The sequence below is a fragment of the Peromyscus leucopus genome, chromosome 20 (assembly GCF_004664715.2).
Source record: "Peromyscus leucopus breed LL Stock chromosome 20, UCI_PerLeu_2.1, whole genome shotgun sequence".
In the NCBI taxonomy this organism is placed as follows: domain Eukaryota; kingdom Metazoa; phylum Chordata; class Mammalia; order Rodentia; family Cricetidae; genus Peromyscus; species Peromyscus leucopus.
This window is the reverse complement of record NC_051080.1, coordinates 25,800,550-25,827,051: the sequence shown is the minus strand read 5'-3', so window position 1 is coordinate 25,827,051 and position 26,502 is coordinate 25,800,550. Positions and strand designations below refer to the sequence as shown.

Here is a 26,502-nt window from a genome sequence, read left to right as displayed (position 1 = left end):
CCAAATAACAGTCCTTTGGCCTCTTTCTCCACTGGGCTCCATTCCCTTCTCCTTGATGATAAGAGGACAGACCAGAGTGGTTGCCCACATTTGACTCCAGAGGCCACCACTTCTTACCTCTGTCCTGTCCTTTTAGGCTGTCATTTTGCTTCCTGTAGCCCAGCTTACTAAACTGGGGCCAATATTGTATGGAAAAATGTGACTCTTCAACAGTACGTAGAGCAATGTCTGGGAAGACCATACCTACACAGCCGTGGTTAGATTTTAATTGACACATGAAAATTATATATATAAATGAAGTACCATGTAATATTTCAACACAGGCAGGCTTTATGTAATAACAATAATACATGGGGCAAATTGTCCATTGCTGCAGGCCATTGCTTCTCTGAGAGGAAAATATTCAGTGTCCTTCTTTCTAGCCTTTTCGAAATCTCAACTATGTTGCTGTGATCCTCAGTCACTCTCCTGTGCAGTAATATAACGGGACTTATTTGTCCTGCCTAACTGAACTCAGAACCGGTAGGCTAACCTTCCCCCATGCCCTCCTCCTGCCTTCTCTTCCTGGCCACTGGCAACCACTGTTCTACTCTCAACCTCCATAAGATCAGCTGCTTCAGAATTCTCAGGTGAATGAGATCACAGGCTGTTGGTTTATCTGTGTGTGACTTACTTCACTTAACACAATGTCTTTCTGGTCTCGTCCATGTTGTTAGAATGAAGAGAATTTCACTGTTTCCTAGCTGTGTAGTATTCCACTGTGTGTGTATGCACACTTTCCTCATCTACCCAGTGGTTGATAGCTAAATGAATTGGAATAGGTTATTTGTTTCTTTCCCTCCTCCTTCCCTCCCTCCCTCCCTCCCTCCCTCTTACCCTCCTCCTCCCTCCCTCTTACCTCCTCCCTCCCTCTTACCCTCCCTCCCTCCCTTCTTTTGGGGGATGTAGGGGGTTAGATTACTGTCCTAAAACTCGCTGTGTAGCTTGGGTTCAAATTTGTGGTCTTCCTGTCTCAGCTTCCCAAGTGTTAGAATTGCAGGTATGCTATACCCCTGGTCTTCTAATTTTTTTTTTTTTTTTTTTTTTTTTGGTCTTTTGGAGCAGGGTTTCTCTATGTAGCCTCGGTTGTACTGGAACTCACTCTGTAGACCAAGCTGTTCTTCCAATGTTTGACTATTGTAAATAACTACAATAAGCACAGGCATGTAGATGCCTCAATATGCTGATTCTGCTAGCTTTGTGAATGTACTCAGATTGTCAGGTGATACATAAATCTATTTTTTTTTATGTCTTAGGACCAAACAGCCATACTGTTTGGCACAGTGGCTACAGGGCCTATACTATAACCCCCACCTTTCTGATCCCTCTAGCACAGTATATCATTCAGTTCCATTCTAGTTGACTGCAATGTTCCTTCAGTGGTCCTCTCCCTTTACACACTCTCCCTTCACTTCCATGTCTAAAGTCTCTCCTGTGCATTTGACTCCACACTGAGTCCCTCTTCCTCTCACTTCCGTACATCTATAACCAACCCCTCATTCAAGACTCAGTTCTAACAACAGTGCTTCAGAAGGAATCCCTCCTAGATGCAAATGTATCCTTCCTCTCAGTTCTCATGACGAAGTGCCTCCATAGGGCTCTTTAGCACTCGATGTCCAACCATTTATGCTCATGATCAGCACCACTCCCTACTCCATCAATTGCCTTAAACAGCAGAGACCTAGTAAACAGTCACGGGATAGGTGAGCAGATGGGGAAAGGAACGATGTTTACTCCGCACAGTCTCCAGTTCTCTCTGAGAAGTTCCCATCATCCTCCACCAGCCTACACCTCATTCAGTGTGGGCATGTCCCATGTCATTTACCTGCTCTCATGCTGTAGACATCATCACCTAAGTGCCACACCCCGGGAAATGGGCATCGAGGGAAAGTAAGAACCCTGGCTGGCCTTGGCCGACCAGAGAAGGAACGAAAGATATAAAGAAATGTTGAGTGAAGGCTCTCGTGTCAACACAAACGAAGATGGCATCCACATAACCTAGGCAGTGAAACATTGGACAACACTGGCACATCAAAACTCGGGAGTCCCATCCTCCTTCCTCCTTTCCTGTACTCTCATCAAGCTCTTCTAAGGAATAATAAGGTTCTCAGCTCCATATGCAGAAGTCAGGGACAATGAGTCTGGCAGGTATCTCCTCCACAACGTCTGTCCCAGAAGTTTCTTCTCCTTCAAGCACAAGCCCCCGTTTCCTTTCCACAACAGGCTTTATAAATCTCTTACCAAAAAAAAAAACTGATTCCCCCTTCCTAAGTGTTCCTAAATAGGAGGAAAATGTGTGTGGCCCATTATTCTTGCACATCAAAGAAAGAAGGGAGTATTCCCACAGCCAATGTGCCCATTAGACTGCCTGACAGTATAACCTGCCATACAGATACTCATGCCCTGAAGAATCCATAGTCTAATTCTGCTGCTTCAGAGCTGGGTGCTGAACTCAGGGTACCTGCCAGCATGGCCAAATGCAGTATCTTCCAGCACTGGCTGGAATTTTCCACACTGCACCTGAATTAGTTTTGAGTAACAAAATATTGAAAGACCCCAGCAAACTTGCTTAGCCTAACACCATTTTGAGCTAAGCCTGAAAAGTACAGGAAAGTTCAGGGTGTCTGCGGTCGGCCACCTGGCCCCAGAAAAGGGTACTAAAGGTCAGAAAAACAACTTGGAGCCAGACAGCAGGCGTGTCGAGCTCGGGGAGAACCCACGAGCTGTCCTGAGTTTGAACCTGGCCTCATTTGAATCGTCCAATCAGAACCCTGTAAACCGAGCTCCTCGTGCTCCTGCTGCCAGACCCTATAAAAACCCTCCACTCCAGCCCGTGGGGGCGCCAGTCTCTTGAACTTCTGGAGGGACTGTGTTGCCCCGGGTACCCGTGTTCCTGAATAAAGCCTCTTGCTGTTTGCATCTGACTTGTGGTCTCGGTGTGATCTCTGGGCGAGGGTCTCTCCAGAGGGAAGACTGCCTTCGGGGGTCTTTCATTTGGGGGCTCGTCCGGGATCGGAGACCCCCCGCCTCGGGACCACCGACCCACTGTCAGGAGGTAAGCCGGCCGGCCTTGGTGTATGTCATCTCTGTCCTGTCTGAGTGTTTTCGGTTTGTCTGAATGTTGAATGTTGTCTGTTTGCGCGCCTGAATCGGTCTGGAGTCAGTGGGGCTGAAGGAGCTGACGAGCTCGGACTTCGCCACTGCAACCCTGGAAGACGTTCCACGGGTCTCTGAAGTCCCCTCTGGGGCACGGGAAGTCCCCTCTGGGGCACGGGAAGTCCCCTCTGGGGCACGGGAAGTCCCCTCTGGGGCACGGTCTGAAGTCCCCTCTGGGGCACGGGAAGTCCCCTCTGGGGCACGGGAAGTCCCCTCTGGGGCACGGTTTGAAGTCCCCTCTGGGGCACGGTCTGAAGTCCGCTCTGGGCACGGTCTGAAGTCCCCTCTGGGGCACGGGAAGCCCCCTCTGGGGCACGGGAAGTCCCCTCTGGGGCACGGTCTGAAGTCCCCTCTGGGGCACGGTTTTTCGGGGCCACCCCCGAATCAGAAGAATACGTGGTGCTGGTAGGGGACGGAGAATTCAAACACTCCGTGTCCCCATCTGAGTTTTTGCTTTCGGTTCTACACCGAAGCCGCGCAGCGTGTGTTAGTCTCATTTGTGTTTGTCTGTCATTTTTTGTTTTCTGTTTAACCGTTCTCCTCCTAGAAACAGTCATAGGAAGCCGGATCAGCGGATCTCTCCCGCTCCCCGTTCCTCCTGACCCCTCCACCAGCGTGTTGTTTCCTCTCCCCAAGTTCCGCCGCTCCGGCGGCGGCAGGCGCCGGTGCGCCCCTCGCCTCCTCCTATCGCCGCAGCCGCGGTGCGGTCGCGGGGGTCCGGGGCGGCGCTGGGGGGCCTCCCCTCCTCGCTCCCCGCTCCCCCGGCCGTCCACGTCTCCCGCGCGGGCGGAGGGTCGGGGCTGCACCGGTCTTTCCCTACCGGGTCCGCCCGCCGGGTCGCGGTTTTCCGAGCGCGGCGGCCCCTGCCGCGGCGCCGGCCGCGACCCGGCGGCTGCGCCCGCGGCGGCCCCTGCCGCGGCGCCGGCCGCGACCCCGGCGGCTGAGCCCGCGGCGGCCCCTGCCGCGGCGCCGGCCGCGACCCCGGCGGCTGAGCCCGCGGCGGCCCCTGCCGCGGCGCCGGCCGCGACCCCGGAGGCTGAGCCCGCGGCGGCCCCTGCCGCGGCACCGGCCGCGACCCCGGCGGCTGCGCCCGCGGCGGCTTTAGTCGCGGCGCCGGCCGCGACCCCGGCGGCTGCGCCCGCGGCGGCTTTAGTCGCGGCGCCGGCCGCGACCCCGGCGGCTGCGCCCGCGGCGGCTTTAGTCGCGACGCCGGCTGCGACCTCCCCGGCGGCCGCGCCTCCCGAACCCGCCGCGCGCCCCCGGGTGGGGGAGGAGCGCAGGGAACGGGACAGAGGGGTTCCCCCCCCCGGAGCAGAGCCCCCCTGCGCCTCGTCCCTGTGCTGATCCCCGCCCTCGCCGGAGACTGGAGCGCAGACCCACTCTCCGCCGCGGACCCACGACCTCCCCGACGCCCGGCGACGCCCCACGCCTCGCCGCCAGTCCTCGCGCTGTCCCTGCGCCCGCTGCCATCGGAACGCCGTACGCCTTCCCGGGCTCCCTCCTCGGAGCAGGGAGAAGGAAAAGATCGCGCCCCGCCCACTGAAAGCGCCAGCGGGCGGAACGGAGTGGACACCACGCGCGGGCATTGTGTGTGCCCGTGCAGCGTGGGGTCCGCAGCAGGGAGCGCTCGTGGGAGGTCCCGTCCCCAAGGGGCGGAGCGCGGGGCATCAAGCTCGCGGCTCCGGGTCCCGGCAGAGTCCCAGCCGAGCCCGACTGCTGCCGAGGCGGCGGGACGGCGCGCCTGGCGGCCGGGAGGGTGCACTGAAAGAAGGCCGGCCAGCTCTGGTCCCCGCGGCTCTCGCTCGGGTCCGCGGATCTGCGGAAGAGAGGCTCGACCGCCGACCCAGGGCGCGCGGAGGGAATCTGCGAGTTCCCGTGGGCTGTGTGTGGCGGTTGTGCCCAGAGCGCATCCACTGTCTCCACCGACCCCTCCGGTGCCTGGCCCTCGAGCCCTCACGGCGTGCACCATGAGCAGCGGTGGCGGCGACGACGTGGTGTGCACCGGCTGGCTGAGGAAATCGCCTCCCGAGAAGAAGTTGAGGCGCTATTCCTGGAAGAAACGCTGGTTTATACTGCGGAGCAGCCGGATGAGTGGCGACCCAGATGTCCTGGAATACTACAAGAACGAGCACTCCAAGAAACCCCTGCGGATCATCAACCTGAACTTGTGTGAGCAGGTGGATGCAGGCCTGACCTTCAACAAGAAAAAGCTGAAGGACAGTTTTGCGTTCGATATCAAAACCAGTGAGCGTACTTTTTACCTGGTGGCTGAGACAGAGGCCGACATGAATAAGTGGGTCCAGAGCATCTGCCAGATCTGCGGCTTCAATCAGGCTGGGGAGAGCACAGACTCCCTGAGAAGCCTTTCTTCAGCCAGTCATGGTTCCCGCTCTTCTCCAGCTGAGGTCAGCGGCTCCGCTCAGCACCTGCTCTGAGAAAGGAAGTCCTCTGCCCCTTCACACTCTGGCCAGCCCACTCTGTTCACGTTTGAGCCCCCTGTGTCAGGCCACATCCAGCCTGCCTTGTCCACCAGTGCACCTCAGGAGTATCTCTACTTGCACCAGTGCATAAGCCGAAGGACAGAAAATGTGAGGAGTGCCAGCTTCTCTCAGGGCACCCGGCAGAAGAGTGATACAGCCATGCAAAAACTTGCCCAGGGCAATGGACACTGTGTCAATGGAGTCAGCGGTCAAGTCCATGGCTTCTATAGCCTTCCCAAGCCAAGCCGACACAATACAGAATTCAAAGACAGTACTTACGACCTCCCCCGTAGCCTGGCTTCACATGGCCACACCAAGGGCAGCCTCACAGGGTCCGAGACAGATACTGAGGATGTGTACACCTTCAAGACACCCAGCAACACCCTGTGCCGGGAGTTTGGAGACCTCCTAGTGGACAATATGGATGTTCCAACCACCCCTCTCTCAGCCTACCAGATCCCTAGAACATTCACACTGGACAAAAACCACAATACCATGACAATGGCCACTCCTGGAGACTCAGCCATAGCTCCCCCACCCCGCCCCCCAAGCCAAGTCAGGCAGAAACACCTCGGTGGGGCAGTCCTCAGCAAAGACCTCCAATCAGCGAACATAGTAGATCTGTAGCTGCTATTCCCAGACGCAATACCCTCCCGCAATGGACAACAGCCGACTCCACCGAGCTTCTTCCTGTGAGACCTATGAGCACCCAGCTCGAGGCGGAGAGAGTGCCAGTTGGTCTGCTGAATCTCCAGGGAAGACTATCGTGGGTCGATCAGACAGTGCCAGCTCTGATGACAATTATGTGCCCATGAACCCAGGTTCTTCTACCCTGCTGGCTATGGAACGAGCAGGGGACAATTCCCAAAGTGTCTACATCCCCATGAGCCCAGGGCCCCATCACTTTGACCCGCTTGGCTACCCACCCACAGCCCTTCCTATCCATAGAGGTCCCAGCCGAGGAAGTGAGATCCAGCCACCCCCGGTCAATCGCAACCTCAAGCCTGACCGGAAAGCAAAGCCAACACCCCTGGACCTGAGAAACAACACTGTCATCGATGAGCTCCCTTCACCAAGTCTTGGTCCAGGCTCAACCACACCGCTAACTCCAGCTCCTCCCAGTACTGCCGCCACCAGTACAGACTAGGGAGACAGCGAGGAGAACTACGTCCCTCACCCCCTGTTCCCAGTGGCACCAACAGCCCAGCTCCAAAGAAGAGTACTGGCAGTGTGGATTACCTAGCCCTGGACTTCCAGCCAGGCTCCCCGAGCCCTCACCGCAAGCCATCCACATCATCTGTCACATCGAATGAGAAGGTAGACTATGTCCAAGTGGATAAAGAGAAGACCCAGGCCCTGCAGAAAAACCATGCAGGAGTGGACAGATGTGCGGCAGTCCTCAGAACCTTCCAAGGGTGCCAAGCTGTGATAAAGGAGCCGCCGCCTGTACTACCCGGGCCCTTCTTCATGTCGTCGGATCGCTCCACCGAGCGCTGTGAGACCGTGCTGGAAGGGGAGACCATCTCTTGTTTCGTAGTGGGAGGTGAGAAGCGTCTGTGCCTGCCACAGATCCTCAACTCGGTACTGCGCGACTTCTCACTGCAGCAGATCAACTCAGTCTGCGATGAGCTGCACATCTATTGCTCACGCTGCACCGCCGACCAGCTGGAGATCCTCAAAGTCATGGGCATCCTGCCCTTCTCCGCGCCCTCGTGCGGGCTCATCACCAAGACGGACGCCAAGCGCCTGTGCAACGCGCTGCTCTACGGCGGCACCTATCCGCCGCCTTGCAAGAAGGAGCTGGCGGCCAGCCTGGCGCTGGACCTGGAACTCAGGGAGCGCAGCGTCCGCGTGTACCACGAGTGCTTCGGCAAGTGCAAGGGGCTATTGAAGTTTTAATACGTGAATACTCCAGTGAGCTAAATGCCCCCTCACAGGAGTCTGACTCTCACCCCAGGAAGAAAAAGAAGGAAAAGAAGGAGGACATTTTTCGTAGATTTCCAGTGGCCCCATTGATCCCTTACCCACTCATCACCAAGGAGGATACAAATGCTATAGAAATGGAAGAAGACAAAAGAGACTTGATATCTCGAGAGATCAGCAAATTCAGAGACACACACAAGAGATCATATGGTGACTAATGCAAGATGAAACTCAGCTTGGAAAGTAACAAGGAATAGGATAAACTGGAAGAAGGGAAAGAGAGAGGGAACGTGAAAGGGAACGAGAAAGGCGTGAACGGGAACGGAAGAGGGAAAGAGAGAGAGAGCGAGAGAGAGAAAGAGAAAGAGAAAGGGAACGAGAAAGAGAGAGCGAGAGAGAGAACGGGAGCGTGAACGTGAGAAAGACAAGAAGCGAGACAGGGACAGAAAGATGATTAGACAATGTGGGGGTTATGAAAGTTACTTCTGTAAAGCATGGGGATGTGAAACAACTGGTAATACGATTAAGCTTAAAATCACAGAGCCCTCGCCTCTATAGGTCCCAACCAGGTTTTCTCTGACCAAAAGCGCCCCTCTTTACCCGCTCCAGCACCCCCGAGGGCTACCCCCCGACCCAATTCAGCCATTCGCCCAAGCACGGCTCCGAATGCTACTGTAACCCCAGTCACCCTCTAGCCACCCAGGCCCGGTATCATACTGGGGTGGTGAGAGATAATTCTTTGAAGAACGGCAGGGATGGTTTGAAGGATGGTTCGGGAAGTCCCCCTGGCTCACCACCCTCATCTCCACCCTTATGGGACCCCTTCTGATTTTATTGCTCCTTCTGACGCTCGGGCCCTGCATCCTAAACAGACTTGTCCAATTTATCAGGGAACGTGTTTCTATTGTTCAGACCTTGGTATTGACCCAACAATACCAACGACTCAACCAGGTGGAAATGGAGCCACATCCCCATTCTTCCCCATGAATGGAGGATTCCATTCCCTGAAATAAGAAAATGGGGGAATGAAAGACCCCAGCAAACTTGCTTAGCCTAACACCATTTTGAGCTAAGCCTGAAAAGTACAGGAAAGTTCAGGGTGTCTGCGGTCGGCCACCTGGCCCCAGAAAAGGGTACTAAAGGTCAGAAAAACAACTTGGAGCCAGACAGCAGGCGTGTCGAGCTCGGGGAGAACCCACGAGCTGTCCTGAGTTTGAACCTGGCCTCATTTGAATCGTCCAATCAGAACCCTGTAAACCGAGCTCCTCGTGCTCCTGCTGCCAGACCCTATAAAAACCCTCCACTCCAGCCCGTGGGGGCGCCAGTCTCTTGAACTTCTGGAGGGACTGTGTTGCCCCGGGTACCCGTGTTCCTGAATAAAGCCTCTTGCTGTTTGCATCTGACTTGTGGTCTCGGTGTGATCTCTGGGCGAGGGTCTCTCCAGAGGGAAGACTGCCTTCGGGGGTCTTTCAATATGATATCTGCTCCCTAACTCTACCACCCCACCCCCTAGTATCACCCTCTCATGACTCATTTAATCCAGACTGGTATTCCACCAACCCCAAAGGGCTTCACCTGCCAACAAACCCCATCTTCCTTTCCATCTCCCTGCCTATCCTTATTTGACCCACTGCACATTTGCCCAGACACCTGCTTCTACACAGCCTGACCTGGTGCACATTTGCCCAGACACCTGCTTCTACACAGTCCACCTGCTGGTGCTTCCAGAGCCAGACTACCTGGACTCTCTCTACAGCCTCTCTAGGGAATGACCCTACCCTAGGAAGCTACCATGTACCACCACAAGGGAAAGACAGTGTTCTCCAAGGCCTGCCAACTCTCTCAGGACTCACAAGCAAAGGACACCTGCCTCCTGTCCAGTGCCGTCTGCCTCCTGCCTCCTCCAGCAGGCCACTTCAGTGCAGAGGTCAGCAGGCTTTATCTAAAAGACCAGGGAAAAAAGATGTCTTAGGTTTCTCAGGCCACAGAGATTTGCTAGAAAGACTCATTGTCACTACTGGGGTGCAAAAGCCCCCACGGTCAATGAGGAGACACAGAGGTGACTTGTGCTTTATTCATGGGCAGTAACATTTTAATTCTGCATAAATTTTGTATGCTACAGAATGCTGTTGTTGTTTTTCCTTTCAACCAGTTAAAATGTAAAGACAATTATTTATCTTTTTTTTTTCAAAGCACTCCCACGCCTTACAAAATGAGAGCACTAGCCCCGTGATTAAAGAGTAAGTTCTAAGCCAACTCCATTCCTACTCCTACCACTTCCTGACCCTCAAACCTGGGACAAGTTAATTAAGACTTGTGAGTTTGTTTTCTCATGAATAAAAAGCAACCCTGGAATATAATAATAGCTAATATAATAGCCTTAACCGAGATACAATATCTACAAGTACCTCAAACGACCAAGTCTAAGGTAGAAGAGCCATGAGTCTTAATCACGACAGGAAAATTGGGAACCTGGAAAGTATAAACTCACAGGGGAGATACCGGTTTGGGAATTAGAAAGGTCTTGGGTTCTAACCTCACACTAAGCCACTTAGGGCTGTGTGACCTTAACAGAGTTAAACAAACTCTCTGAGCTTTCAAGTCTTCATTTAGGAAACAGCATTACTATGCCATCATAGCAGGCTCTGCAGGACATTGCTCCAATACGATCAAAAGTAAAAATGCTTGGTGTATCCTACACACAAATCCACACACACACACACTACCCAAATACTTGATGTTTTATATACACAAATACAGACAATACAGACACACACACACACACACACACACACACACACACACACACACACACAAATAGTAGGCACTATGTGTCCCTGTGCTATTTGATTTTTTTCTACTACTCCAGATTTCTTTTCGCAGAGAAGGATCCAAAGTTCTTTATGAGAAATGTATTGCCTCACTGTCTCCACAACACTTGTGATGGGTCCCTGTGCTCCATCCACAAGGCATGTTCCCTCCTCCCACAGGGAAGCTCACTACTGAAAACTAGGCCAGCCCTTTGAACCGGCTTCTTTCTCCACACGGGGAAACAGCAGCAGGCAGCAGGAGGGGAAGCTTTTGTCTGATTCTTAGAAGTGCCCCTCTGGGTGTGAGGCTGACAGGGCCTGTCAGAGAAAGAAGCCACACCCTGGCACAGCCCGGTGGTTGCAGGGCATCAGGCCCCATCAATTTTATGGGTCAGATTGATCCCTGTTTACAGTCTGTGAGATTCCTACCTGACAGAAATGGGCAGGACATGGATGGACTCAGGGAAGGCTGAGCACAGTGCAGGCTCTTCTTACTGAGGGGGTTTCTGGACAAGTTAGTACTAGCTCCATTGAAGCTGAAGATCCAGGATGTGTTCTGGTTTTCTGGGTGACCTGCTTTCCCTTAGAGATATCTCCCAGAGTCAGGAGACCAGAAACAGGAGAAGCCACAGTGGCTGAAGTCCAGGGAAAGCTGTATCTGGCAAAGGCAGGAAGCTATGAATAGTCACCGTGTTTGATAAAGGAGGACAGAACCCAAAGTCAGAACAAAGCCCAAGAGTTGAATGGCCTCCCTTCCCTATGTGTCTAGCACCATCCTGAACAAAACACTGGACCGGGTCCTGCAGCTGGGTGGCAAATGTGACGGTTCAGTCCTTTAAGGAACTTGCTGTGTGAGCTGTTTGTCTTCATCTATGGAGACTGACCACTAGATGAGAGGAAATTCATTTAGGGAAATTGGCTCACACAAGACAGAGACTAGGAGTCTATCCACAGGCCATCTGTAGGCTAGAGACCGTAGAAAGCTAGTAGCATAGCTTAGTCCAAATCCAAAGCCTCGTAACCAGACGAGACTAAAATATAACTCTCAGTCTGAGATCAAAGATCTGAGAAGCCAGGGAGCCACTGTGGAAGTCCTGGAGTCCTAAGCTTGCTGTTTCTGAAGACTGAAGTTGAACCTGAGAGGAAAAGAGGATTTAAGAAAGAGAGACAGATACAGAGGAGAGAGAGAGAGATGATGATGATGATGATGATGACGACAATGGATTGGATGATGCCCATTCACTTCAAGGTATATCTCCCCACATCTTGTGGATATACCCAGAAATCTTCTCCACCAATTATCCAGTACTCCTAAATCCAGCCAAGATGACACCTAAGATGAACCATCACAGAGGTGTTCAAATAATCACAACCCATGTTCCCAAACCCATGTCACTGTATTCATGGGCACAAGTACCACCTGTCCTGAGTCCCTTACAACATGGGTAGCTACATGGCTGAGTTCTAGTCTGTGGGTATACACGCAGATGAAGCTAGGGCTAGGCCTGACCCAAAGATGTCACCTATGATGCTAAAGGATTGCATATTGAGTCCCCCTCAAAAGATCAATGTGTTGAAGGCTTGGTGACCTGCTGATAGCACTCCTGACAGGTAGTGGACCCTTAGGAAGTGGGACCTAATAAGAAGTTACGTTATTGAGGTGCATGATCCTAAAGAGCAATTCGCCCTCCTCTTTCCCTCTTCTTTTGCTTCCTGACTGCCATGAAGTGAGCAGCCTCCTCCGTCACATGCTTCCACCATGTTGCCTTGTCTTAGTATGCACCCACAGGCAGTGGAGCCATCTGCCAATGGAAAGAAACCTCGGAGACTAGAAAACGAGTCTTCCCTCTTTTTGACTATATTATTTCAGGTATTTTGTTATGGTATCAAAAACTTGTATCTATGGCCTCTTGTTCCATTTGATTCCGAAATGTTCTTTCACTGTGAGACAGATGATGGGCCCAGAAGGAAGGTAGAGCTACAATACAGAAGGAACCTGAATTCCTGAACAACACCATTAAAAGTTACCTGCTTTCCAAGAACATCTGCAAAAGAGTTGGTATGAGTAAGAAATAAACACTTAGTACATGAAACCATTGAGACTGGGGATTTGACTTGTTAGTCTCTCCTGACTAATAAGCATGCTTGGAAAATGCACAATAGCATGGGAGTCATGATACTATAGAATAAGATGGCCAGATGAGGGAATCTGATATCCCTTCCAGCTGAAGCATTTCAATATTGCAGCATTTGCCCCCCATCAGTCAGAGATGTTTGTGTCAAGCATGGGCTATTATTGGACTTTTTTCCTTTGGGTCTCCCAGTGAGTCAGCCTGCCAGTCACTGCTGATCCATGCAGCACAATGCTTTCATCCCATTTCTGCTGTCCCAACAGCTTCCAGAAAACCTTAGACTATTTCCCAAGGGTCTCTTGGAAGTTCCCAAGGTGACCCTCCTTAGCCCAAGTTAGGCTTTCCATGTCCCTGTGAGCTCCTAAAGGACATGGCTATTTGTGGTTTCCTCCAGTGTCCAGCTGGGAACAGAGACCAAGGCAAGATTTCACTCTCTGCTAAAAGAGCAAACAGATAGCCCAAGTCTGTGCCCTCAAGAGCTGCCCAGGTCAGTAACTGCCTTCTTGCACAATTTTTCACATTCTTCCAACTGTACTGCCCCCTCTATCCAGGCTGAGTAGAAAGTAGATTAGCCCTGGAGTCCATTTACTTTCCTCCTCTTGCCTCCCGAATCTGGGTATTGCCATGTGGCTTTCACTGACAGGCTGTGGCTTCCTGTGAAACATTTGTGACACACGCTGAGACTTGAAAAGTCCAGGCACACTGAGTCCTGTTCTTCTCTCCTCCCACGAAATCTTCTGCATCATGTGAACAAGCCTGGGAATAGAAAGGGTCTCTGCTGTCACAACGAAGTCTTCACCATCACTGCCACAATGAAGGTCCTGGTCAGGTGAAGGATGACATTCTAGGCCATTCAAGCCATGCTGGCTCAGAACAGAATACCATAGAGTCAACCCTGAGACCACAAAAAAATAATGTTTCTTGTCTTACCCAACCATATTTGTCACTGTTTGTTACACCCACAAATTGACAGGTATACACATGTCCAACCACTCACGAGAAACCTCAGAGTTAAGGAACCTAAAACTGTCTTCAGTAAAAACCTGTCCAAATTTTTCCTTAATTTTCCCCTTTCTGTAATGACAGCCCTCCCACCTGAGAGACTGAGAGAATGAGAATGGAAAAGGGGGCTGTTTACTCATTTTGTTCACCATATATAGAGTACGTCAGGATAAAGTTTGGACCGAGATATACAAATCACTCACTGTGTCACCTTCACCTAAACTTTCAACCGTGGTAAGAAAAAGAAATCACAGGGCAGGTGGGCTTCTGCCTGCCCTGCACACGTGTGCGCACACACACATACACACACACACACACACACACACACACACACACACACACACACATGAGCGTGCGCTGCAACCACCAGGAACCTCAGTGAAATGGTACAGTAACGTTGGGCAGGTAGATAGACACTTGGCTTTAATCACAGTTCTGCCCCCCTGAGGGGAATCCTTTCTCTTGCTGGGTCTAGATTGTCAGGCTGAAAGTTTGTTCTATCTGTGCAGTTCACAGTCCTGAGGGCTTCAATTCAGGCTTTCCACTTGCATTAACAAATCTCTCATTCAACAACATTATTCACATAGTTGACTGTTTGCTGTACAACATGCCCTGTGATAGGAACTCCCATGTAAGTATTTTAAGACTCACTATCACACAGTAACACTGGGAGGAGGTCAATGACTGACTCCTCTCCTACAGAAGAGGAATCTAAGACTCACAGAAGATGAAACTTTCCACAGACCACTCCCACCCTCCCCCCAACACCCACCCCCACCCCTATTCCCACTCCAGAGCTCCAAAGTCATTTTAGCAATAATTGTCTCCAATACTCTGGTGATTCTTCCTGTTTTCTAAAGAGGGGTGCCACCTAATGGAATCAGCTAGACCTTGGCTTGGAAAGCTGGGGGTCGGTCAAGACCTAGATCTACCCTGAAATCAATCTATGACCTTGACTCTCTATGAGACCATTTAATTATCCCCAGGAGTATCAACCTGACTCTTAGACCTCACAGGGGTGAAGCGGAGATCAGATGCATTTTCAGATATAAAAATGCTTTAAAGAAGGAAACCATCCAACCAATATAATTCGGTGCTTATCCTGTGTGCATCAGACCTCACCCAAAGCAGAATTCTAAAGCCATCTGAACTCTCTAAGCCTTTAGAACTTGTGGACAGGAAGAACAAGGTGTGTAATGTTTTGTTGTTGCTTTAGAAGCTCAAAGAAGGACTAGGAAATCGTGACTTCCAAAGCTCACAGCTTTGAGTTTCTGTGGACAGCTGGGCCTAGAGATGACGTCATCTGGCATGAGTGAGAAAGACTCCCTTTAGCAGAAAAGAATTTGCAGGAAGGGAATATCTGTCATTGATGTGCGGGCAAGGGGTGACCAAATGTTCCACACTTAATTACCCACCTGTAAAATGAGGTTCCATCCCCTAACTGTCCATGGGAGAAAGGACAGGAAACCACATGAAGCCATGCCCACCATAACCCTACACTAAGATTGTATGTGTGAGTTCACTATGGAAAACAACATAAGGAAAAAATTCAACACATACATAAAGGTTTAGAGGCTTGCTTTCATATGTCTATTCACAGTGTGGAGGAGACACGGGCTGACACACAAGAGTGAGCTGATTCAATTGACTTTGTGGTATATCTGGATACTAAAATACAGTGGTGTTAGTAAAAAGATGTTTGCAAGGACTTTTCAAGGCCTGGGGAATTGTTAAAGATGCTGAATGTGAAGTCAGGGTACAAAAGAACCTGAATGTAATGGTCATTCCTCAAAAGCCACATGAATGACAAGAAGTAAGACAAAGTATGAGGTTCACAGACCAAATGAGGAAGGAGACTTCCATCATTTATCTTCTCATAATCTTTGAATCTCAAAATAGAAAGCAGCGATTGGTGCCAACACAGTAAAGGAAATAAGCTCCACACTAAGACACACTATCATGAGTTCCTTCCATCTCCAATAAAGAAAGAAATTAAGCCCCTCACCGGTCCCCTCAGACTACTTTCAGCTGAAGAATTAAAATTAGAGTTACCTTCATGGCATCATGTTTAGGCAGCTCCCAGAGTCTGGGCTGTAGTGACCCTGGAAAGCCAGACAAGAGGAAGAGGAGACCATAAAGTCAGAGAGAGATCTAATGGGTATATTTCCATTCCAAATGATCTCACTCCACAACAGGGAGGCACCTGTGCCCTCCAAAGATAAGTAGGTCTTCAAGATAATGACAGGAATTGAGGGCATCTGTGGCCTTAAAGAGAACTTAACAAAAGATCCTTGGAAGCTAAATGAAACACATCCAATAGATTTTAATAAGAGAAAGATGCAGTAACAGCATCAGAAAATGTCTACACATCATCACGGTGTAGGTGTTAGCCTGGAACCTCTCAGGAGCAGTAAGATACCACGGAGGTCAAAGGTGGGAGGAGGGCACTCAATGCCACTGTGTAATTCTGACATTGCAAAGCAGTTTGTTAACTTAGCATCATTTTCTTTTTCATTTTTCTTATATATTTTATTGGGGTTTTCTATATTTTTTTTATTTTATTTTACAATACAATTCAGTTCTACATATCAGCCACGGATTCCCTTGTTCTCCCCCTCCTGCCCCCCTGCCCTTCCCTCCAGCCCACCCCCCATTCCCACCTCCTCCAGGGCAAAGCCTCCCCCGAGGACTGAGATCAACCTGGTAGACTCAGTCCAGGCAGGTCCAGTCCCCTCCTCCCAGGCTGAGCCAAGCAACCCTGCAAAAGCCCCAGATTTCAAAGAGCCAACTCATGCAATGAGCACAGGACCCGGTCCCACTGCCTGGATGTCTCCCAAACAGATCAAGCCAATCAATTGTCTCACCCATTCAGAGGGCCTGATCCAGTTGGGGGCCCCTCAGCCATTGGTTCATAGTTCATGTATTTCTATTTGTTTGGCTATTTGTCCCTGTGCTTTATCCAACCTTGGTCTCACCAATTCTCGCTCATATAAACCCTCCTCTTTCTCGCTAACTGGACTCCCGGAGCTCCACCCAGGGCCTAGCCATGGATTTCTGCATCCAGATCCCTCAGTCATTGCATGGGGTTTCTAGTGTGACAATTAGGGTGTTTGGCCATCCCATCACCAGACTTAGCATCATTTTAACCTGGCCAATGGGGATCCTCCAACCAAGTCTCTCACTAAATGAGTCCCATTTCTAGTAGCATCTAGTAGGAAGGGGCATGGATCAATTAATGTCCTCATGATCTGGGGACAGACAAAGGAAGAGTAACACAAGGGTATTTCATAAAAGACAACAACTGAGACACCAGCAAGAGATCTGAAGCCAACCCTGAAGGATCAGAAGGGAATGCGGAGGAAGGATGCTATGGCGATAAAGAGAAAATAAAACTTCTGGTGTCCTCTGCATTTATCAGCCTCTCAGGAAGTTGGGTTAAGGCCAAACTAGCAAAATATGATGTGCACAGAGACATGTATCTGATTCTAGGGCAAGAGATAAGAACGTAAATGTTTCACCCATCACTCGATTTCCCTGTTCAGCAAGTTTTGAAAAATATGTTGGTAGGAAGGCAGTGTACTATGGCACTAGCTCAGGTTGTTGAGTTACTGGTGAGAAGGAACTTCCAGATCCACCCACCTCTCCAAAGACCCAATTTGACCCCAAACAAGAGCACTGACCACCACCTCTGTTCTAACTGCTGCCCTCAAGAGGCTTCCCTATGCCTTGTGCAAACAAAGACCAAGCCATTCCATTGGTGAAAAGCAACCTGAGCAGGCTGAGGCTCTGGCTCTCCGGCCACTCCTAGACTGAAGTGGAACTGTGATGTATGTATGATGCAAGAGTTAGCTCCTCTCTCTACCCCTACAACAGCTAAAAATGCAGAACAGCCAGCTCTCCAGGAACAATGGGCTTATGTGGCAGGAAACAAGAAGCCCCCAGGTGTATGTGCCCTCATTCTCCATGAGAGATGGCTCCAGGGTGGTACACTAGGAACATGCTACAAGTAGCCACATGTGTTTCCTTTTGATGCAGAAGTCACTCAAGGATGCACCCGTGGCTTCTGTTTCTCTCCCTTCCTCCTTTGCCTCTCTGACCATCATTGACGCTCCCCTGAGATGACTCACACAACAAAGCCCTAAGCCTGCTTGCCAATGCTCTTCTATGTCCACAGAAAGCAAGGCAGTTAAGGAAAGAAGTGATCGAGGACAGGAAGGAGGCAGAAAATTAGCAGGGCTTCTGAACATCCCAGAAACAGAAGCAGGAATGCCAATCTAAGAAAATGGCTGGCAAAACGCTTTACAGAGTTCAGAGTTCATGTGATTTCACTTCTCCCTTTTCTCCATGATGATTAGCCAGAATACCTGTAACATGGAAAAATCCTACAGAACACATTTCAAGGCAATAGGAAATGTAAAGACAGTTGCTGAAGGGGTTGCACCTAAATCAACAGTTAAGAGTAAGAGAGGCCAGTAAGGGAAAAATCTGAGTATTACAGTACTCCATGGCAGTGTCTTAGTCAGGGCAGAGACTGAAATCCTGAGCCTGCAGATTGCGATGCACACCCACAATACTGAGAACTGTGCATGCAGGCTATTCACTATCATTCCAATTCAAGAAATGTTATTGTGATGGTTTGAATAAGAATAGCCCCTATAGGTTTATGTATTTAAAGGCTTGGTCATGAGGGAGTGGAATTGTTTAAAAGGATTACAATGATTAGGATATGTGGTCTTATTGGAGTAGGTGTGGCCTTGTTGAAGCCAGTGGAGGGAGGCTTTGAGGTTTCAAAAGCCCATGCCAGGCCCATCTGTCTCTTTCTGTGTCTGTCTGTCTGTCTCTGTCTATCTGTTTCTCTCTCTCTCTGTGTCTGTCTCTCTCTGTGTGTCTCTCTATCTGTCTCTGTGTGTGTGTGTGTGTGTGTGTGTGTGTGTGTGTGTGTGTGTGTACAGGATGTGGCTCTCAGCTGTTGCTTCGGTACCATGCACTTCCCCACCATGATGAAACAGTAAGCAAGTCCCTAGTTAAATGCTTTATGTTGTAAGAGTTTCCTTGGTCATGGCATCCTCTTCACAGCAATAGAACAGTGACTAAGACAGTCGTATTACTGTTTTAAAATCAAATTAAGTCCATTTCACCTCATAAGCCAAGAACTATGATGAGCCTATTCTAAGATAAGGAATGAAGAAGACTGCACAGTGATACAAATACTTACTATTTGTTGACCACTTACTACATGTCAGATGTTGTGCTGAACTCTAATGCATCTAACCTTCACAACATTTTGGTTGAGTGTGGCATCTCCATGTGATCAGAAGGAAGCTAACTTGTCTAAGGTCAAGGCAGTGGTGGAGAGAGATTTCAACTCTTGCTGCACTCCTAAGCCCCATGCTACTAAGTGAGATACTGGGGTATGTGCTATATGAAACATGGGACATGATCTCTTATTTTCTAACTATCATGGCAGTAGCTCAAAACCCTCCCTGTCAAACACTAGGCAGTCTGTTAGAAGGCCAGCATTTGTGGGACCACACATTCTTTCTACATGCTGAGATTGTTCCATAGACATGTCAGCTGTAGCCTGCAACATGATAGATGGAGGTTTGGCCAGCCCATTCCTGTCATCTCTCATCTCAAGGTCTCTTTGCTTTGGTATCTCCCCCATCCATTCCTTCTAGGAACTCAAGAATTCCAATTCTCTTTTCCCAGGATTGAGTTGTGGTCCTTTGCCCCCCCTCCCCAAAGTGTCAGCTTCTGCCTGCCCCTACCCTATTTGGTAAGGACCAGGCTTTCACCCACTGGTCACTTTCATTTGGAGCTGGGGAAATAATTCATCAAAGATGTGCAGCCCCTTCAGTCCCCTTAGGAAAGGGAAACTGCTCTCTTGTTCAGAACAGATCCAGGGTCTCAGCATGGCATTTTCACACAGCATCACTCTAGGAGGTCTGTTCAGATCATAAATTTGAATATTTATTAAGCTGCTTCTGGAAGGCTGAAACAAAGTGACTTGAAAAAGGAAGTGCTCTTTAAACTCACAGCAAGGTGACTTTAAGACTAGAACAAGGCTACAAGAACCTTGTCACCAAGCAAGGTGGGAAGCCACAATACTTCAACACTTCAAATCTCCTTACCACCAAGCAACTGGGTTAAGCTTTACTGAGCATCTCTTATACTCAGGTGTGCTTCTAAGGATTAATACTAATGATGTCACTTCATCTTCAAAGTAATCCAACGAAGGAGGCAACATTAGAATGCCCATATTTCAGGCAAGGAAACCAAGAAATTTATTTGTCCAAAGCCTCAGAGCTAATAAGTGCAAAAGCTAAGATTCAAACTCATGCCCTTTGATTCTAGGGTGTAGCCTTGTGCAAGGAGTAATCCTGCAACCACAGGGTACATACAAATGTTGCCTGAAGCTGCAATCCTACAGGTCTGCATGAGTGGAAACCTAGCTGGGACCAATATCATTAATGCACATGTGTGAGGTTTACCACTTTGCTTAACATACTACACACACACTCTATTAAGACTAATGTTAATTGCTTTGCAGTATGGGAGGATTAAAGGATGTACTCTATATAAAGTGCCTAGACCATTAACAAAAATTTGATTTGGGCGATGGAAAGACAGTTCAGTGGTTAAGAGCACTTACTGCACTTGAAGAGGACATGGGTTTGCCCACATAGTGGCTTACAACCTTCTGTACCTCCAGCTCCAGGAGATCTGACACTTCTGACTCCTGTAGGCTTCTGCATGCACACGATGCACAGACATACATCAGGAACACACACATGCACATAAAAGTAACTAAATGCATATTTTAAAATGTGTTTTCCCCTTCTCACTACCAACTTTCCAACCATTTAAATTCCTCACTGCTGAGTTTCTAAGAAACCTGCCTTTTCAGTTAAATTCATGGAGTGAGGTTTTTAAAGAGAGACTTGAGCTGAGTTTTATTATCCAATGCAGATAACTTTTTTTGATGTGTATCAATCATTTTCATTTGTAAGGTGGGTGGGTTTTATATATCTGTATCTAGCTGCTGGGAGAAAAATCTTTAAAGCCTCAAGATGGGATTTTAAAAACATCTTTATAGATGAAAAAAGCACAAGTTTCACCTTCAAGGAAAATAAAAGAGAACATGAAGTCTATACTTGAACACACACAATATAAAAAAAAAAAAAAGACTGTGAGATCACAAATGCATGACCTTGACATCAATTGCTTGGACGGTATAAAAAGGATTATTTTGGTCTGCCTTGGTGGAGGAGGCAGTCCAATGCGTGACACAATTCCATGGTCTGTCCCCATGCACAATGCTGCCACAGGGCTTGAAACTTCATGATTACAGATGTCTCATTCATTCTTTCATTTCTCCCTTACCTGTCCTGTCTACTCTCTTTACTCATGCATTATTCTAAAAATCTCCTCTGGAATCATTGCCTGTGGCAAGCACCACGGACAGTTCCACAGCAGCTACCTGCTTTATGGAGAGGCAAGCATGAACAGTTATCTGTAAGACACCCCAACAGCAATAAGAACAGAGAAAAATAGCTCAAAAATAAATATATGAACAATACAATGTTTGCCCATTGAGAAGCAATGAGCAAATGTGGAGCTGAAAAGACTTGGAATTGGCTGGGGGTTCGTGGAAGACTATCTGTGGTCTACAGCATAACTCAGCAGCAGACTGAGGCAGGAAGATATCATAGGCATTCTTGTCCCCTAGTAAAGGGCAAATTGTGCTGCACAAATAATCTAGGTCATTCTAATTGCCTATTCATGTATTTACCTCCAAAGTCTTCAGTTTATCTGATTATTTTCCAGGTCGAGCCTGAGAAGTGAAGAGCACCGGAGTGGTCAAAGTGCAGAAGGGGAGGCCAGGCGGTGGTGGCGCACGCCTTTAATCCCAGCACTCGGGAGGCAAAGGCAGGCGGGTCTCTGTGAGTTTGAGGCCAGCCTGTTCTCCAAAGCGAGTTCCAGGAAAGGCGCAAAGCTACACAGAGAAACCCTGTCTCGAAAAAAACAAAAAACAAAAAACAAAAAAAAAAAAAAAAAGTGCAGAAGGGGAAAGACCTTGAGCCCAGCTATGATCTGGGCATTTTACACCTCCCAAACCTTCATGTTGAGACCTAATTGCCAATATCACAGGAACAAAGGTGGAGATTTCAGGAGGTGATCCAGTCAAAGGGGCATAGCCCTCCTAAAAGGGATGAGCGACCATAAAAGAGTGGTGTAGAGAGTTGTTCTTCCCTACACCAGACAGTGACGCAGTCAGAAGAAATATCTACAATCCACAGCACTAGGGTGAGCCTCTCTATTCATGGAACATGCTGTGACTTGACATCAGGCTTCCAGACTCCAGAGCAGTGAGGGATAAGTTTCTATCATCTGCCAGTTACCCAGATATTTGAATATAGCAGTCCAAATAGACCCAGACAATCATCATCTGCTTCAGCCTTAGTTGGATTTTCATGTGTGTGTGTGTGTGTGTGTGTGTGTGTGTGTGTGTGTGTGTGTGTACATATATATACATATATGTGACTGTGTACAGAGAACAAAGTTCAGCCTTGAGTGCTGTTCCTCAAGCTATGCACCTTGTTTTTTAAGGCAGGGTCTCTGAATGGCCTGGGACTAACTAGGCTAGGCTAGCTTAGCTAGTCATCAAGCCCCAGGTACCTGCCCATCTCCAACTCTCCAAAGCTGGGATTACAAGAACATGCCACTACACTCAGCTTCTCTTATTACATAGGTTCTGAGAATCAAAGTCAGACCCTCATGATGAGGCAAAGCCCCAACTCTCCAGTCTTGTTTTTTAACAAGCTAGTTTCTGGTCCGGTGAGGTTATAAGATCTGCCTAAGACTACAAACAAACAATGTTCCCCTAGCCCTCTCAATGCCCTCACTTGATGCACATACCACATTATATGAAGATCCCTCAGACACCGTAACAAAGTAGCTACTAGCATCTCTATCACAGAAGAGAATGGAGACTTTTGGTAAGGTACTTAAGCCATGTATAAAGTCACACAGTTGCCCTGAAGGTTCTAGACTTAAACAGTACCAACTAGAATCCCTTCCCTTGTCATGATTACTCCGCCATGCTTTCTCTTATGCTTGCTGCCGCCTAGAGGTGGTCTTAGAGCAAGAGTAAGGCTCTGTCTTGGGCAAGAAGGAAGCTGAGAGCAACCTTGGAGGCTATTTTCATATTCTATCAAGCCCAGCCAGACAGCATCAGTTCTGCTTCCCACTGCTGCCCCCACACCTCAAACTCCCTGCACATCCCCCAGGGAGACTCTTAGGTAATTCAATGTTGTCAGCTAGCTGAGCCTGGAGATAGGTGTAGGTCTCCCTAAAGGAATCAGTTTACACTGGTTACTGATAAAGCATACAGAGCCAGAAAGATGCATCCTTTTGAAACAGTTGGAAGCAAACTGTGGTTTTTCACAATGAATCTGTGTGTCCCTCAAAGTCTTGCCAAGGTGGAGCTCCATCCTGAAGGGATGCATGCAAAACAAGTACAGGCAAGTAGGGGTGCGGCTAAGGTTCTCCTCCACCCTGTTCCCTACTGACCATCGTTCTGCAGCATTACATACAGCAAGTCTAACTATTGGTAGCTACCACCCTTTTGAATAATACATTTCCACAGTGCAGATGGAGGTGACAAGGGACCAGAGTACAGACCAATAGCACAGCCTAGTGGCAAACTCAGAGATGACAACTTCATTCCCCATTGTCACAAACTGAATGCAAGGGATGCCTGTACCTTCATTTTAGGAGAGAAATAGAATACTAGAGAAAAGTCCCCTTTTTCCCAAGCCAGACTGTTCCACAAATGTCTTAGTAGTCCAGCCACAGGGATTGTAGATGAGCAGAATCTTGCAAGAGATTGAGACAGATGTTTGGAGCAGCATTCAATGGAGCCCAAGAAAGAGGAGTCACCGTGACAGGGATACTTAGCCGTCCACAATCAACAAAGCTTCAGCAATTCTGCTTTGTGTGTAGAGGGGAGACAGGCAGCCAGACAGACAGAGAAGAATAGAGAAGTGTGTCACGTGAGACACCATTTATTCTCTCTGGTAATGCTGCATATATTTTAAGGGTTTTCCTAATGTGCTGTTTCCCCATGCACTCAGTTGTGGGGTCTTCCTCTCCAGATCAGGTGGAGTCTGTGCTTTTAAGAAAGTGTTCATCTTTTACCTAAAAGAACTGTAGCATTGATATAAAGATACAGCCATCTTATCAATGAAAGAAGCGAAATTATCAAGCACCCAACAGTGTGTCCAAAGCTGCTCTACAATTTGACAAGGAACCCAGGGACTTAACCAGTCCCCCTTCCATAGAGTCTGAACGACACAGATGTTCAGGCCCCAGGCTAATGGGCACACATGCTGGTATCATTCCTAAAGTAACTGCTCTGTCTCTCTGATGTTGGTTTTCTCTTCTGTCATGTTGGAACAATGATGACAAGTCCTTCACATTGTTATTGTTAAAATTAATGTAAACCACAGTGATCATCTCAGTCAGTGGCTTCTGTCAGCATATAATTGGGATGAATGAATTACTTATTGTATCCAATGACAAATTTACCCATGAATGACTGTTTCCCAAGTAACTAACACTATGAATTGGGAACTCAGACTTGGTCAGATTCCTCCTTGAGTATCCACAATCTGCTTCCAAAGTTTGGTTCAGGAACAGGTCGCAACATCTTCAACAGGAGCTTATTAGACAAATAGGTCTCAGGCCTCTCCCATATCTACTCAATCAAAATCTGCAATTTAAAATGGTCTCCAGATAGTTTGCAGTCTGAGGAGTCCTGCTGCCCTGTACAAACAGAGGCTAGCTTTTAAAATGTTGGCTGGCCTCCTGGTCTAGCTTGAAGCAAGGCTTCTTCCTTCTGCAAATGGTCCCTCTTCATTGGAGGTAGAATATAACTAGACTATTTGGTAATATCAAAGATGTTATATCAGGGTGCCTGAACTGGCCTTCCCCTGTAATCAGATTACTGACTACCCTAATTGTCATCATAGAACCTACATCCAGTAACTGATGGAAGCAGATTCAGTGATCCACAGCCAAGCACTGGGCTGAGCTCCTGGAGATCAGTTGAAGAGAGGGAGGAGGGACCATATGAACAAGGGGAGGAGTCAAGATCATGATGGGGAAAACCACAGAGACAGCTGACCCAAGCTAGTGGGAACCCATGGACTGACAGCTGGGGAATCTGCATAGGACTGAATTAGGCCCTCCAAATGTGGGTGAAAGGTGTATGACTTGATTTGTTTGTGGGGCCCCTGGCAGTGGAACCAAGGCTTATTTCAGGTGCATGAATTGACTTTTTGGAGCCCACATCACATCGGATACCTTACTCAGCCTTAATGCAGGGGAAGGGCTAGGCCCTGCCTCAACTTGGTATGCCAGACTTTGTTGACTATCCAACGGAGGTCTTACCTCCTCTGAGGAGTGGATGGGGAGGGATGAGGGAAGGCTAGGGGGAGCAGGAGAAGGGAACAGAGGGGGAACTGGGGTTTGTATGTAAAATGAAAAAGGAATTTTAAAAATAAATAATAATTTTAAAAAAAGAAAAAAGATGTTATATCACTCGATGACATCAACAAGTGTTCTTCCTGTGCACAAAAAGCCAAGGAGAGATATGTATTCACAAATACACACACACACACACACACACACACACACACACACACACACACACACGTCTTTGCAGCAAAATGACCAAAAATTCCCACACTTTCCTTAGGAAGAAATCCCTACCAAGGGTAGATAAGCTAGACTGTGCTACTCAAAGAATAGCCCTTTTGGCAACAGAAGGAACCACACAGAGGAGCTTCTGTGGTTACAACATGGTGTACCATCCTCCAAAGTTATGTTGATACTTACTTCTCCGTGTGACAGAATTAAAAGGTGATAGAACTTTTAAAAGGGGATACCTAGTGGGAGGTAATTTAGTAATCTCTCCATAAAGGATAAATGCTGGGGTCCTGGTGGGCTGGATATCACATGAGTAGATTACTGCCCACCCTAAAAGTCTCAGGACCCCTCAGCAGCACAATGCTAGGGACCAAGTTCCCAATGCATAAATATCTAGAGAAAAATTACACACAAACCACAGCAAGTAGAGGAAGAGCAGATCTCTGTGGGGCTTGAAGATTCTGTTAGCACCTTAAACTTAACCAGGTAACAATGGAAAGAAACCATGATTTCTAGAAAGGAGTCACATTTCCACATCTGTTTAAGAATGACATCCCTAAAAAGTAACTATCAATCATATGGTTATCACCAATCAATCAATGTCATCAATCAATACCCAGTTGTGAACCCTGCCAGCTACAGTAACGACTGGCCTGGCAAGACGTGTCCCCTGGGGCAATAGTGGCGCAGCCATGGTATGGTGGTTTGAGTAGAAATAGCCCCATAGGCTCAAGCACAGAAAGAGGTGTGGCCTTGTTGGAGTAGGTGTGGCATTGTTGGAAGAAATGTGTCTTACTTCACTTCTTGCTGCTTTGGGATCAAGATGTAGAATTCTCAGCACCTTCTCCAGCAATGTGTTTGCCTACATATCACTATGCTTCCCCCCATGAGATAATGGACTAAACCTCTGAAACTATAAGCCACTCCCAATTAAACGTTTTCCTTCATAAAAGTTGCCAAGGTCATGATGTCTCTTCACAGCAATAGAAACATTAACTAAGACATGTGGGATTAACCAATCACTTTCTGATTGGGCTTAAGACCTGATCCACAAGATGAGACCCATATCTGGCACCCACTGGGCCAAGAACCTATGGCTAGACAGACCATAGGCCCTAGGCAAGAACCTACTACTATTGGGTTGCTACCTGAACATAGTATTAAAATGATTCTTAATGACTTATTGTACTTTATAGTTCAACGCATCTCTCAACGATCAACTGATAAGCTTCTATTTGCAGTAGATGG

General features: G+C 48.4%; 1 pseudogene; it reads left to right on the top strand.

Moving 5' to 3' along the window:
• Positions 1-4,994: 4,994 nt before the first annotated feature.
• Positions 4,995-7,645, top strand: LOC114697710 (annotated as a pseudogene).
• Positions 7,646-26,502: the final 18,857 nt, after the last annotated feature.